Source organism: Pseudonaja textilis, chromosome 2 (assembly GCF_049901715.1).
Source record: "Pseudonaja textilis isolate UNSWEBS1 chromosome 2, rPseTex1.2, whole genome shotgun sequence".
NCBI lineage: Eukaryota > Metazoa > Chordata > Lepidosauria > Squamata > Elapidae > Pseudonaja > Pseudonaja textilis.
The window spans coordinates 189,717,389-189,732,479 of NC_141991.1; the positions used below are offsets into that span (position 1 = coordinate 189,717,389).

Genomic DNA, 15,091 nt, shown 5'->3' on the forward strand with positions numbered 1-15,091 from the left:
TAGAAGGACCCACAGGGGTCAAGTAAATATCCTTACATTACATTGGCCAGGTCCTCTTATCCCCACTACCCAATTTCTGCATAGCTCTCTCTGAATCATCTGGCTGCTTTCTTTATACACAGTCTTCAGGTTATGACCACTCATTCAGTGATAGATGCAACAGTGCTGAATGAGAGGGAAATATGATAGACCTCAGAACTTTGGTCATCGTAGCATGCCCACAGTCACAGTGATCACAATTTCCAATTTTCCCTGCCACTTTCCCACAAACAAAGTCAATGGTGAAACTAGCAGGAAGTTGGAAGCTGTGTTCACGAGAGGTCCTCATTTACTGGCAGCAACCAGGACTGCCAGAATTCATTCGTTTATTTATTAGACAATTTTTATGGCCACCAAACTGACACACTGTAACTCTGGATCAAATTAAAAATATCAAATATTAAAAACATTAAATATAAAAACAAGAACAAAATAAAAAACCCATACACCCCATTTCCCAGCCCTCCCCCTCCCTGGTGGCAACAATACAATCATATCATTGTCTCCATATATGCTTGAAGCCCTCAGGCCTGCAGACAGAACCATATCTTCAGAGCCTTCCTGAAAAGTAACAACATGGGGGCCAATTTTATCTTTGGGAGTGTTTTCCATAGGGAGGGAGCTACCACTGAGAAGGCCCCTGTTTTAGTACCACCAGGTTTCTTGAATAGATGGAACCTTCAACATGTCCTGCCTTTCTGGTAGGTTGGGTAGATATAACTGGAGAAAGGCAGTCCTTGCCATTACAATTCCAATCCCAACTATCATTGTAACCCACAGACTACCTCTAGGTAGGATAGAAGTAAGGGAAGGCATATGATTTCCCGCCCTTTATATATCCTTTATATTTAAAACAATTAAGATGGGAGAAAATAAAAGACAATTTAATTATTATGATCCTTCTCTTGCATTTGACCTCCATTTTTAATTAACACCTGGAAGAGAGACTGCTCAAAGAAACTAGCTTTCTATTCATTGTTGCAAAAGAATCATTGCAAAACTTCCAGTTTTAACTTCAATCAGATAATTATTTCTCTTTTTTGTCATAGCTGGTTCTCAGTACCCACTAATCCTCATTAATATCTGACCTTCCTTTCCTGATGCTGAAGTAGCTCTGGGGGTGGCAGAGGAAAGAAAAGGTTGCAGGGCTGTAAAACTTGCCCAACAAAAGCAAAGACCATACAGTCCTTACCACTGTGAAAGATGGAGGAGGGGCCCCTGGTGATGTAAATAATTAATAGGAACAATTTAAATAAACACAATGCTGTTTATTATAGTCCTTGTATCTCTTTTCACATCCTTCTGTTTCAGTATCCATCCTGAAAATTCCAAATTAGCCAGCATTGCAAGAATTTCCTGCAGTACAAGTGTTTCTTGCACATATCCTTTCTTACAGCTGCTGCTATTGGGAAAAGGTGATTTCCCCTTTTAAGGAGATCTAGCTAGTCTCAAAAATCATTTGGAGAAAAAAGGAAGACACGGTTTTGTTTTCCTACTTCTACTCTGCCTTGCCCTATTTAGGGTTTTTTTTTTTTGTCAGAAATCTCATTCCTGCCTTGCCTTAGATTTATGCTGGACCTTGGAGATATCTGTTGGGGTCTTTGCCCTTCAGCATGACATCTGTTGAATAAAAAGGAAGCATTTGACAGTGCCTTCATGGACAGGTATAGCCTATCTGAAATCAAAAGAAAAGTCTTTTTAACAGTTGTCTTTGGAAGCAGTCCAGGCAATGAATGTCCTGTGTCAATGTATATTTTCCTTTTCCCAGCTTTGGAAGTTCTCGTTTTGGGAAATTATTAGAAACTAAATAGAACTAAATTATTAGGAACTAAATAAAATCCTTTGCCCTTGAATTGTATAATATTTTATCCAATCAGGAATACAGTGAACAGGCCAAGTTTTGCCTCAGGACTGCTTTTATCTCCCAGAGCATGCAACAAAATGGGAGAGAGAGGTTTTGGCCATATCAAAAGCCTAGGTAAGGGGAAGAGCAAGACAAATGAAAACTTCAGAAATATTAGACCTTACTGAGTGGAATACTACCCGTGTCTTAGCGAAGAGAGAGTTTCCTGTATTTGTGGCGAATGATTGTCTTCATTAGACACAAGGCCTTCATGCTGGCACAAATGAAAATGCACATGCTTCCTTTTCTCTATGTCAAGCTGTGGTGATACAGTAATTCACCGAACTTTGGCATCTGAAAGAGCCCATCAACAAGTTTACCATGACTACATATATGACCTCATCACTTGGTTATTATTCTGCTACCTGCAACAGTATATATGGACAATGCCTATGAACAACACATTATAATGCCTTGCAAGGAGAACAGAATTACCTGTTTAAGGTAGCATGCTGAGAAGTTTTTTGGCTGCTACTCAAAAGGGAGGTCGGATGTGTTTCCTATGTGTCCTCTTAATTGCAACAAGACTGCATTTGCATCTTTAAACAAAATTGCCTTATTTAAAAAGCTGTCTTTATGTATACGGCAGACATCTGTTGCTTAGACACTTAATCCTCATTTATATCTAACCTTCCTTTGCTGATGCCTAAACTAAGGAACTTTGGGGGTGGAGGGGAAAAAAGAGGTTGCAGGGCTATAAAACTGCCCAATGAAAACAATCTCTTCGTTACTGGAACTCATCCTGGCAGATGGAGGAGCCCCTGATGCTGTAATTAATGGGGGCAGTTGAAATAAACATGCTGTTTTATTTCAGTTCTGACACCTCTTTTAACATTCTCCTGCTTTGGTATATATCCTACAGCTTCTAAAGTAGCCAGCAACAGAAGAATTTCAGAAAAAAACACCCCATCCTCTTTTAAATCATTTTATGTGGACTCGCCTCCTTTTGCTCTGCCTCTTCTGCCATACCAAAGGGTGATACCACTTATGCCCAGCAAAGAATATAAATCTGTTCTACACTAATTATGCCTCCTATGAGTTCAGTGCTATCTAACTCTGTCCATCACTGGGTGCCCTTCAACTGTGTTGGACACGTTCATTTTCTTTACTCCCAGCTCCTGTTACAAACATGCCCAGCTTCCACTTATAGTCACTCATCCCTTCACAGCCTATTGTAAACCCCTTAACACCCTCCCACCTTTCTAGCTGGGGTTTCCAGATAGGTGCAGCTAAAGCAGAGAAGACATATAATTCTGATCAACAGCCAGGTAACAATTAGTTAACACATATAAATCACTTTCAACCAAAATGAGTCACATAAGGAAAATACAGACACAATGACCTTTAAAGTAGCAGAAAAACTTTACTGGTTACAGTGTATGTTTCTTCCCATCTCCATTTATTTGATTCTGTCTTTAGCCTGGTATTGGGAACTGTAGGAATGCTACATAAACAGTTTACTTTCTTCCCCAACCTCTCCACAATGCAGAGAAAGGGGGTGGGGGAGTGTTTTTTTAAGCAATCTCTTCTTTCCCTGATTCTTTCCTGCTGATGGTGCAACTGCATTGTTTTCAATGTGTAGAAGAGCAAACAGCTTACTCTCTTCTAATCCTTTTCTCTCCAATCTCTCTGCTCTATAGGGAGGAGGAAAAATCAGGCAAAGGAGAGATTGTCAACAGAAATAGCTTGTTGTCTCCTCAAGAATGGAGAGAAGGGAACTTCAAGACAGTATTGAAAGCTATTGGCATAGTGCAACTGCTGCTCCCAGGCCAGGCATGAATACATTGCTTTTGATGTGTAGAAGAGAAGTTTAATCTCTTGCAATACCTTCCTCTCCAATCTCTATACTCTGAACAAAGGAAGAAAAAAGCCTGACAAGTCAGGCATAAAATATGTAGTGACTGTAATGCCAACCATATAACCGAGGAATGCTATGAAGGTCATAAATGTTCTTAAATTGCTTATAAAGTTGAAGGTCATAAATAAGGACTACCTGTAATTATATAGGGCACTGGTATCAAACTCATGGTGTCATGCTATTAGTCACCTAATGTATCACAACTCCCCCCCCCCTTTGCTAAACCAGAAGTGACTTATCCAGTCTGCGAGCCTGATATATGGGATTGAATGTTTCTGTCGTGTTGGGTCTTTGTCTTCTTCAGATGACCCTTCTTCTTTGATCCTTAGAGATTTCCTCCTTATGTTTCCTCTCCAAGAGAACTTTTTGAGAAAATTGACTTAGTCCTCTCTGCTTAGGTGCTTCATCTTTGGGTTATGGCTGCTTCACTTGTCTCACACTCCAATGATCTTTGGCAGGTATTTGTATATATAAATATGCAATACATATTTACATAGTCAAAGTCCTAAACAGTGTGCTTGATATAGATAAGAAAAAATATGTTCATCTGAATATTTTATTGTTTCCTATAACAAAGCAACACCACTCAATATTAGAATGCCATCTCTAGGGGAAAAAAAACCTCATTTAGTTGAAGTCTGGACTCACATTCTTCTGCCCAGATGAACTTTAAGTGTCCAAGATGTAATATAACTATTATTTAAATCCCAGATCATTCCATAATCATGTTAAAGTCAAGAAGATATAAAACATTTTCCCTAATACATATCATATATATATGTTGTACTGATAAGCTTATGGAGGATAGCAACTTACAACACAGTGGGCAGCCAATCTGATAACAATGAATCTGAATCATCTGCTAGGTAAGACGGTTAGTTCTGTGTCCTTTCCAACTTAAAATCATATATGGAAATCTATGGAAAGAAGATATTTTCTCTCTTCACAGCTATAAACAGGCCTGAGTGTTCCCTTACCAGAAAATCCCTCTATCTTGCTTTTAATTTTTTTAAAATATGGAGTTACCCATTCACACTTCATTTTGCTGTTTGTGAACCAGCTGTTCTTCTGTAGATGTATAATCCTTTAAAAAAAAACTGGACTACTAAATCCCCAACATAATCTGTGATCATTACCCACAAACTACTAATACCTTCCTAGAGTTGCAAATCAACAGTATGAAAAGGAGGAGTAACCAAAGAAGTCTATCAGATCAAGCCAAAAGAAACAGTGATAAACATCAGTTTCCTGAAGTTGGTGCTACCAAAAAACGTCAATTCTGGCTAGATTCTCATGAAGTGCAAAGCCAAATATCGTGGTTTCCTGACTTATGCCAAGAGCCTGTTATGGTGGTGTGTGAGTGCAGCCAGATTGGGCTGCAAACCACAACTTCTTTCCAATCATTCTGAGCAAAAGACGTTCTCACCCCCTCTTTTCTTCCCCCACTCAGAAGCCACAAGACCTTTGTCTCCTTTTAAGAGGACTCATTTCTAGAATATCAGCTTTATAAGCAGAAAAGGGGGGGGGAGTACAAAGGCCAGAATCAAGTCACACAAATGATCTTTGGGGGGGGGAAGAATCTTCCTAAAGTCTGGGACAGTTCACCCCAAAGTTTTAAATATTTATAAATGCATGCTATATCTTAGGAGGGCATTATTTAAAAACAGCAACATCCTTGGGGTTAAGAGAGAGAGAGAGAGAGAAAGGCTTTGACAGCCTCTAATAAGAAAATGGTCGGCTTTTTTTAAAAAAAAGGCGGACGAAAAGGACACCCCAGGAGCTTCTATCCAATTTATCCCCGGCTTATTCCGACACCTTAGAGGCCGTCTTTCGGTTTCGCTTCTACCCGAGGCTAGGGGGATTTTTGAGGGGTAGGCGGTTCGATGAATTAAGACAAAAAACCCCAAGCCGATCTCTCTCTCTCTCCCCCCTTAGAATAAAATGCCAACAACAAGCACGAACGACCGGCAACTTCCCCGCCCTTTTCCTCCTCGTTTGCCTTAAAAATAAATAAATAAAAATAACCACACACAGAGAGAAATTATTTACCCGGTAATAAATAGGTAATAAAACCTCGGAGAACACCAAAAATTCCCAACAGATTTTTTCTCCCATTGAGGTGGTTCGGGGAAAAACCCCCAAAAGCCCCCCCGGGAACTTTTTTTGCCTTTTGCAAAAACTGGCATCTTCAACCGGCCGTCCCGCACCCGCTCCTCCTGCAACGGTGGGCGAGTCTGCACAGACTTGGGGAAAAAACGGGCGCCCGGGGAACTTAACTCACCCGGGGTTTGGGGGGGTGTCGGCGGAGGCTTCCTCCCAAAGCTCTCGAGAAAACGGCTCCAAGTTTCCCTCGGCTCTGTTCCCTCCCCGGGAGGAGGAAGAGGAGCCGCCGCTGCTGCTGTCCTGCTCCCCGCGCGCCCGCCACTGCCGAGCTCGGCCTTCAGTGAGGCTTGCAAGCTCGGTTTCTTTCGCTGGCTCGCTCGCTCGCTCGCTCTTCGGGTTCTCGCCTTTCCTGCTCTCACTGGTTTCCGGAGGGAGGGAGGGAGGGAGGGAGGGGTGGTGGTGAAAAGAACAGCCGCCACCGCTTCCGCACAGTGCTTCCCAGCCGAGCGGGAAGCTGTTAGCAAGCCGCAGCCGACGCGCGCACGCGCGCTACGTCGCCATAGAGAGCGGAGAGGCGCTTACAGGCCCCTCCCCCCGCCCCGCCCATGGGAGGAGGAAGCAAAACGGCCCGTTTCTCAGGTGGCTTCAGAAAGAAAGCGGGGCTCGGAAGGAAGGCTGGGCGCTTAAATCTTTTAAGAAAGGGGAGCCGTCTCGATAGGCCAGAGATCGCCTAAAATGGATAGAAGCGAAGCTTACTCGGCCACGGGCTCCGAGCCCTCTCCCCCTTCCTAAGCTTCGCCAAACACGGAACCGTACAACGATCGGTTGCAGGAACTGGGCTTGGCTAGTCTGGTGAAGAGAAGGACCAGGGGAGACACGATAGCGGTCTTCCAATATTTGAGGGGCTGCCACAGGGAGGAAGGTGTCAGGCTACTTTCTAAGGCGCCTGTAGGGCCAGACAAGGAATAATGGATGGAAACTGAACAAGGAGAGATTTAACCTGGAAATAAGGAGAAACTTTCTGACAGTCAGAACAATCAACCAATGGAACAGCTTGCCCCCGGAAATTGTGGGAGCACCATCAGTTGAGACTTTCAAGAAGAGATTGGACTCCCATCTGCCAGAAATGGTGTAGGGTCTCCCGCTTGGGCTAGATGGAGTGGACTAGATCAGCGGTCGCCAACCGGTGGGCCACGGCCCACTGGTGGGCTGTGAGAAAATTTTGGTGGGCCGCAGAAAAATCTCACCCCCAGAGCACCCCCCCCAAAGCAATTAATCCAGGCTGCGCAGAAACAAAAGGCTGCACTGCCCACATGGCCCATGGGAACCCTCCCCACCCACTCACTCCTTACCTGGCAAACTTGCCTGCTAAATTTGTATTTTTCCTTTTTCCGGCCATCAGCTGTTCTGCTGTGCTGGGAGATTTAGATTAGCTTAGGAAGCAGGAAATGGTTGGATTTCTTGCTTTCTAGCTCGTCTTTAGATCTTCGGCTCTGCTTTTAAGCACAGCCAAACCTCTCTTAGGACTGAAGGTTCTGTTATTCAGTGCAGACACATGGCAAGCAAATTTGAGAGACTGAGCTAGCTGATGGCAGATAGATACTGAATGATTCTGTGAGCAACTCAATCTGCCTGCCTGATTTGCCTGATTTTGGGTAAAAGTTGCTTTTTTATATAAAAAAATTCAATATTTACATACATGGCATGTTGTGAGTTAATTTTGTGAGTTTGCTTGCAAGCAAATTTTATGTGACAGACTGAGCTAGCCGATGGCAGATAAATCTCTGATTCTGTGAGCAACTCAATCTGCCTGCCTGCCTGCTTTGCCTGATTTTGGGTAAAAGTTGCTCTTTTATTTTAAAAAAAATCAGTTATTTATATAAATATAATATTTACATACAAGCCATGCCCAACCAGTCACATGACCACCAAGCCACACCCACAAATTAGGCCACACCCACAGAACCGGTTAGTGGCCCCTGGGGTTTAAAATTATGAGTTTGGTGGTCCCTGAGGTCCAAAAGGTTGGCGACCCCTGGACTAGATGACCTACAAGGTCCCTTCCAACTCTGATTATCTGTTATCTTTTAACTCCCCAGCCTTGTTGTGATCCTGAGATGTTGCAAGATGCCTTTGATTAGATGTGTAAGGATAACTCTCAGAGAATGAGATTTGGTCATTTGAGGAATTGCTATACTGAAGGGGTTAGCTATGCAAATAAATCTGTAAATAGTGGAATTTATAGGCAGTCCAATTTCGAACATGGCAAGTGATGAATACATGATTGGTTGTCTAGTCAAAACTAATGGTTCAATGGGCAACATGGAAAAATAGAGGGATTTTAGAATCAAACTGAATATCCACTTTTTTAAAAAAGCCATTGCTTTCTCAAGCCTGAGTGATCTCTGTAATGACTAGAAATGTTTTATATTAAAAAATGGACATATATCCAGAGGCACTCAGTAGGAAAGAAAGTCCCTAGAACCACAATTGCAAACAATTGTAATGATGAAGACAAGAAGGACCTATACTGGAGGTAAGAAATGTGCCAAGTCACCATGAGTTATCCTGGATATGTAGAGTTGAAAGTCAAAAGTTGAAATTCAGAATGAGCTCAGGTAGGTGAAGGATAGCAGGAATACTTATCAGACTGGGAATACTGGATGGGGAGGATATGACTAATAACACTAACAAGCAATGAGTATTATTAATCAATGGGAAAGCTTGCCTTTCAGAGTTGTGGGTGCTCCATCACTAGAGGGTTGTTTTTTTTTTAATTTAAAAAGACTGAACAACCATTTGACCAGGATGGTAAAATCTCTTGCTTCAAACATGGACTACTAGACCTCCGAGGTCCCTTCCAATCCTATGATTCTATGTTCTATGACAAGGGACTTCAAACTTGGCAAGTTTAAGGCTTGTGGACTTCAATTCCCCCAATTCCTGAGCTAACATGAGGAAGAATTCTGGGAGTTGAAAGTCCCACAAGTCTTAAAGCTGTCAAGTTTGAAGAGCCCTGTTCTATGACTTCTGCTACAAAGGCAAAGAAGATTCCCCAGGCATCTTTCTGTTTAAGTACAATAAAAAAGATTTGTTCTTCCAAAAATACTAGAACGCTAAAGAAACAGAAAGAACTTGTTACTCCTAAGCTGGCAAGCAGGAAGTATCATTTCCCCAATAGAAAAGAACAAACGCAATTATCTCAAGTTCAAGTAGGTCCAGGGAAAAGAAGCTTAAGGAGTTCATTTTAGGATTCCTTTTAACTTTAAGAAACTTTAAAGAAAAAGTTTAACTTTAAGAAATTAACTTTTTAGACTTTAAGAAATTAAGAAAAAGTAAATATTTGAGGCAGAAGCTATATTAATTTTATTTAGTCTGGAGGTGCTTAAGTCCAATATTTTATATCTCTATGTAAGTTCAGTGATTTGAGACCACCTGCATATCATCTTATGAGCTTGCTTACCAGAAAAATACTAACAACAACAGAGGATTTCTTTACATATGTATTAATACATATTAATGGAAAATTATCAATGTGGCTAATGCTTGATGAAAAAAAGCTAGAGTTGCTTAATTCTTAATTTTCTCCCCCCAAAACCTTGAGATTCCTAGAAACGTGATAAGGAAACCCCTATTTACTTTGTATTTAAATGTCCAGGGTCAGAATCTGAACTGTATACCAAGGTTATTGTCAGCCCAGGTAAACCAGACAGGAGGCAGAACTAGATGAGCTAATTCTACTAATTCTACTTTTTTTTTCCGCCACCGCTTTTTAACTGCTTTATCCATTAGGCAGGTCATTTCCTAACTTTCTAAGAGAGCTCCAGCCTCTCTTCTCTAGTTGTCTCTTCCTTTCTTTCCCCAAGGTCATCCACTCATTCCATTACAGATATGAAAGGTGTATCCAGTCCTTTATGTTCTCTTTGATACTGAAGACAGAGAACTCTGTTAATCAATAGTCCACAAAATCAGAAGAGGAAGCAACTTTTGTAGAAAAAAATTATGGAAAGGCATAAACTTTCAGTAGTAAGAAAAAAACAACTAAGTTAGCAAATACATTGATCACATCGCAGGACAAAAAAACCTGCTTTATTCTGCGATGATTAGTCTTCCATTTCAAGTATGGCATGCAATCATGGACACCAAATTTTAGTATTTAGAAAGACATATTCTAATTAAACTTTATAAAAATGTCCCTGTTATATGAGCAGCTTCTCAGTGGAACCAGTTGCCAAAAGAACTAGTAGGGTCTGCTTCAGCCAATGACTTAAAGTGAGAAATAGACAATCATCCACTAAAGTGCTTTAATTTGGATTTCTGCCTTTAGCATTGGATATGACTTGATGGCTTAAATAGACTGGTATGATTCCATGCAACCACAAAAATAATCTTAAGATTTGATTTTTTTTTTTCAGGAACAAATCTGCAAACTCTTTGAAAACGAGTTTTTCTGATAAAAAATAATGAGCAATCATTCTGAAATTTATTGGGGAACATGGAGGAGAGAACAGTTCTTTCTTGGCCTGAAATGAGAAAAGTTTGCACAATATTCTCCTAATGTAATGTACAAAATGTTCCAGACCATGTCCTACTTTGTCACAAGTTTTGAACACCACGATGCTTCAATAGCTTTGAAACATTGGAATCAGCCTGAGAATTCATGCATCAGAGACATGTCTCTCAAGGCTGTACCTGTTCTAGCCCTTGTTTATTAACAGATGTTTTCCTTTACTAGGAACAGAATGGAAAGGTACAGTACTTGGATGCTTTCCGTTTGCAGTGTAATCCAGTGTAAGCTTCAACAGAGGGAAAATAAGATGTTCTGAACAGATGGATATTGTTAGCAATGGAATGAGAATGTTTCCCTTGAAGGTTAAATCAAATGCAGTCGGGAAGAAATCACTATGTGTACCTTTAGTGCCAGGGAAATTGTAGCAACTGTACTAAGAGGTACAGCTAAAATACAATTTCTCTGTACACTTAAAAAAAAAAACTGGGTTAAATATCAGCACAAGATAAATACATATTAAATGTGCTGGAGTAGGCCAGAAATGAACATTGGGGAGGGATTAACTATATTATAGTATGAGTCATTCATGAAGGAAATATTTTTCCTTATTATAAAGACAGGGCTTTTTTGTGCCCCACATTTTTTCTGTTTTACTATACGTTCTCTGCCCTATGTTGCAACATGGCATTTCTTTAAAAAAACGTTAAGTACAATTCAATGTTGAAAGCCAAATAGAGATAAAACATTAACGCTTGAGCCTAAAACGTCTGGAGTCTGGTATGGGAACAGAAAAGGCTCCAGGATGAATGGGAAGAAGTAAACAAAAACCAACAAATCCAAGGATTGCAAAGTTTGAAGTTTTCTCACCCTGCCTGAGTAGTTTATCCTCAGGGTCAGCTCAGCATTGGAATGGAAGGAGTTGCTTACCTTGCAACATATATTTATTATATTTATGTATTTATTGAATTTATATGCTGCCCATCTCACAAACCAAAGGAACTCTGGGCACCTTTATCATCTGAGATACTCCTTGGATTGGCCCATCCCTTAGTACACAGTGGGGGAAGCAACTACAGGTAGTCCTTGACTTACAACCACAATTGAGCTCAAAATTTCCACTGCTAAGCAACACAGCTAAGTAAGTTGTGCCTCACTTTATGACTCAGAAGGTAATCACATGAGCCCTGGGCAGTGCAACCATCATAAATACATGCCAGCTGCCAAGCATCTGAATTTTGATAATGTGACCCTGGGGATTCTGCAAGGATCATGTGAAAAATGATCATTAGTCACTTTTTTTTAGTGCTGTTGTAACTTTGAACGGTCACTAGACAAATGGTTGTAAACCGAGGACTACCTGTACAGCAACTTTACAGCCTGTTGGACTTCAACTCCCAAAATTCTTGAGCCAGCCATGCTGCAGGTTGTTCAAAGATACAATGACACCGGAAAAAAACTGACTTACAAGTCCTCACACTTACAACTGTTGCAGCATCCCGACAATCACTTAATAAAAATTAAAGCACTTGACAACTGGCATGTATTTAGAAGGGTTGCAGCATCCCCAGATCACAAAATCATCATTTCCAAGCTTCCCAGCCAATATTTGAGAAGCAAAGTTAATGGGGGGAGCTGGATTCATTTAATGACTGCATGATGCACTTAACACAAAAAAGTGCAAAAAGGTAAAAAATATATATCAGGCGTGACCCATGTAACAACCGCCTTGTTTAGCAAAGGAAATTTTGATCCCAGTTATGGTTGTAAAATCAAGGACTACTGTACCAATTTAATTAAATTAGAATGTTGTGTATACTGCAAGCTATTGCAGAATAGAAAGATTGGCAAAATATATTTGATTCCAATGTATGAAACTACTAGATTAACCCCAAAGAGAAGAATTCAAAGAAACATAGGGAGGGAGGGAGAGAGAGAGATCTCTGGCACAAGGTATGGTTAATCCTTTTTCTCCTCATAATCACACACTCATAGGATTCATGTGATCCTAAATTGTAACATGATTTATTTTACTTTGTCTTACCTGTTGCATGATCTTAAATCTTGTAGTTTTTTCAATTAACTGTGGCTTACAGCAATAAATGAATGATATACTTTTGTCAAATTATTACTTGTTCTTGTACAAAACTATGTAAATGTATTTTGTCTGTGTTTAAGGAAAGAGACTAAATTACAGCTGGGGCAGTTAATCAGCAAATGATACTGGGAAAAGGATTAAAGTGTCCTCATTCATGTCATTGTCCCAATTGGAATCCATTTCATATGCCTGGAAGAATTGACTAAACCACATTTGGCTCAGTTTGCACAACACATAAATATAGCCCTAAATTAGAGAAGACAATTGTTGGGCGCACGTGACTGCCAGCCTTGTATTTGCCTCTTCCAAAACATGTTCCTCAAGTTGGAAGCAAAGCACTGATTTAGGAAAACGTGATATTTTTTCCCCCACTTTTTGGATGAGTATAAGGCCCAAGCTCATTGTCAACAGTCTGAAAAATTGACCTTTGTCCAATGTTGAATTCAGAAATCTAAAATTAAACAACTTACTTTATGGCTAAGCACACTGAGAGACAGGCCATTGTTTATTCAGAGATCTTTCTTTGGTCGTTAAAGCAGTTGCTCCCTATTTAGTAAAGGGAACAGTGACCAGGAAAAAAAGTCAACTATCAGAGCTCGAAACATGAAAGTTTAGATCCCCGTTGCTTCTGCTTCAACTGAGACAGAAAAATTGTGGCTGTCTACCATACTGAAATCAGTCAACCTTTTAGCCTAGCATATTGTACAAATCCAGCCGTTGGTGGCTATTTTAGGGTTCAGTATGTAATTCAAACCAAGAAAACTGGGTTGAGTAAATAAAATTAAGTTGACCATGAGTGAGGACATCACGTGGATCCAGTCAAATACTTTAAAAGTGCCTCATTCTTTGTTTGCATCTCAGGCAACCAACAGCTTTGTTCCAAATAGTTATCCAGGATACCGGTAACTATTATGGTGTAGTTACTAAAGCGTTAGTTCTGTGGAGAGCCAGGTTCAGGTCTTTTTTCAGTTGTAGAAATGCACCACAAACCTTTGAGTCAAACAAGCATTCTCACCTAGGTTTACTCACATGATAAAATTAGGAGAGATCTTCATGTGTGGCACCTTGAGCTTTTAGAGAAAAGCTAGAAGATAAATCTAATAATATCAGCATCCACGGAGAAGTAAAAAAAAAAAAAAAAAGACAAGGGGACAAACATGATAATGCAGCCCAAACTCTGTCACTTTGTATGTACATAATGCCATTGTCAAATAAATAAATTGGGAGGAACAAACTGATAAACTGGGAGGAACAAACTGAATTACAAGATATAGCTTGACCATGAAGCAACTATTTTATTAGATTTTTATTCTGCTTTTATTATTTTATAAGTCAGGCAAGGCAGCAAGCATACCTACTCCTTCCCCCTCCTACTTTCCTCACAGCAACAACCCTGGTAGTTGGGCTGAGATTGATTGGCAAAAAGTCACCCAGCAGGCTTTCAGGGACTAGAAGTCACAACTCACTGGTTTTCTAGGCCAAAACCTTAACCATTGCACCAATTATCATGCTAGACTAGGGCGTGTATAGCAATAGCACTTAGACTTATATACCGTTTCACAGTGCTTTATAGCCCTCTCTAAGTGGTTTACAGAGTCAGCCTATTGCCCCCAACAATCTCGGTCCTCATTTTACCCACCTCAAATAGATGGAAGGCTGAGTCAACCTTGAGCCTGTTGGGATTCTAACTGCCAAATTGCAGGCAGCTGCCTGTCAGCATAAGTAATTTGCAGTACTGCGCTCTAACCACTGCCACCGAGGCTCTCACAGTATACGTGTGCCATTCAGTGTTAACCTCACAAGAGATAGTAATACCTAGCCACACTTGAGTAATCTGAAAAAAAAAAAAGGATCACATCTGATGATATGGGTAGGAGAAAACTGGAAAATCTGAAGCCTATTCGCTAGACTGGCAAATTGAAGGAAACACCAAATACGACAGAAGTGAACCACTTCTGTATTGTTGGCAGAAAAAAAAACATGTAGTCCCAGAAATCAAACTTAATTCAAGGAAGACGTACCTTTTCAGATCTATGTTACCAGTGGCCACTCTGATGGAGGTCAATAAAGAGCATTAACCTTTAACCTTTTGGCTTAAACCAGAGATGTCAAACTCATGGCACTGTCATGTGACGTATCGGGACAATTTTCCTTTTGCTAAACTGGGCGTGGGCATGTCCAGCATGGGACACATCTGGCCCGCAGACCAGGAGTTTGACATCCCTGGCTTAAACACTAAGGCAATTCAGTGCTTTAGTACATTCTTAATGGCACCACTGTCCTTCTGAATTATTTCCCATTATTCTCTTTCATTTAGAGGGCTGCAGGAACTCTTCCAACTCAGTGGCTATTCTAAACAGCTATCATTATTGCTTTGGGTTGTACTGTGTTAACTTTACTGGTGAAATTATTTTTAATTGAAAAACGAAACCAATTTAAATAGTTGTATGCCTCTACTTGCACTCAATTAGTTTACTGTATATATGTAAATAAATCTTAAAAATGCATGTCCCTCTCCATTCCAAAGGAATCAAGGTATAATACCTGTACATCTGAACTATTGTGATGTTGAGCCTGAGGTTA

At 40.4% G+C, this 15,091-nt stretch overlaps 1 protein-coding gene across 2 annotated transcripts in view; it reads right to left on the reverse strand.

Moving 5' to 3' along the window:
• JAK2 (Janus kinase 2) overlaps positions 1 to 6,436 on the reverse strand; it is a 73,320-nt gene extending 66,884 nt beyond the window's left edge. For both annotated transcript variants that reach the window (XM_026703732.2, XM_087926673.1), the window contains exon 1: positions 6,082 to 6,436. The gene's annotated coding sequence lies outside the window, so the exon portion shown is untranslated. The remainder of the gene's footprint in view (positions 1 to 6,081) is intronic.
• Between the last annotated feature and the right edge of the window lie 8,655 nt (positions 6,437 to 15,091).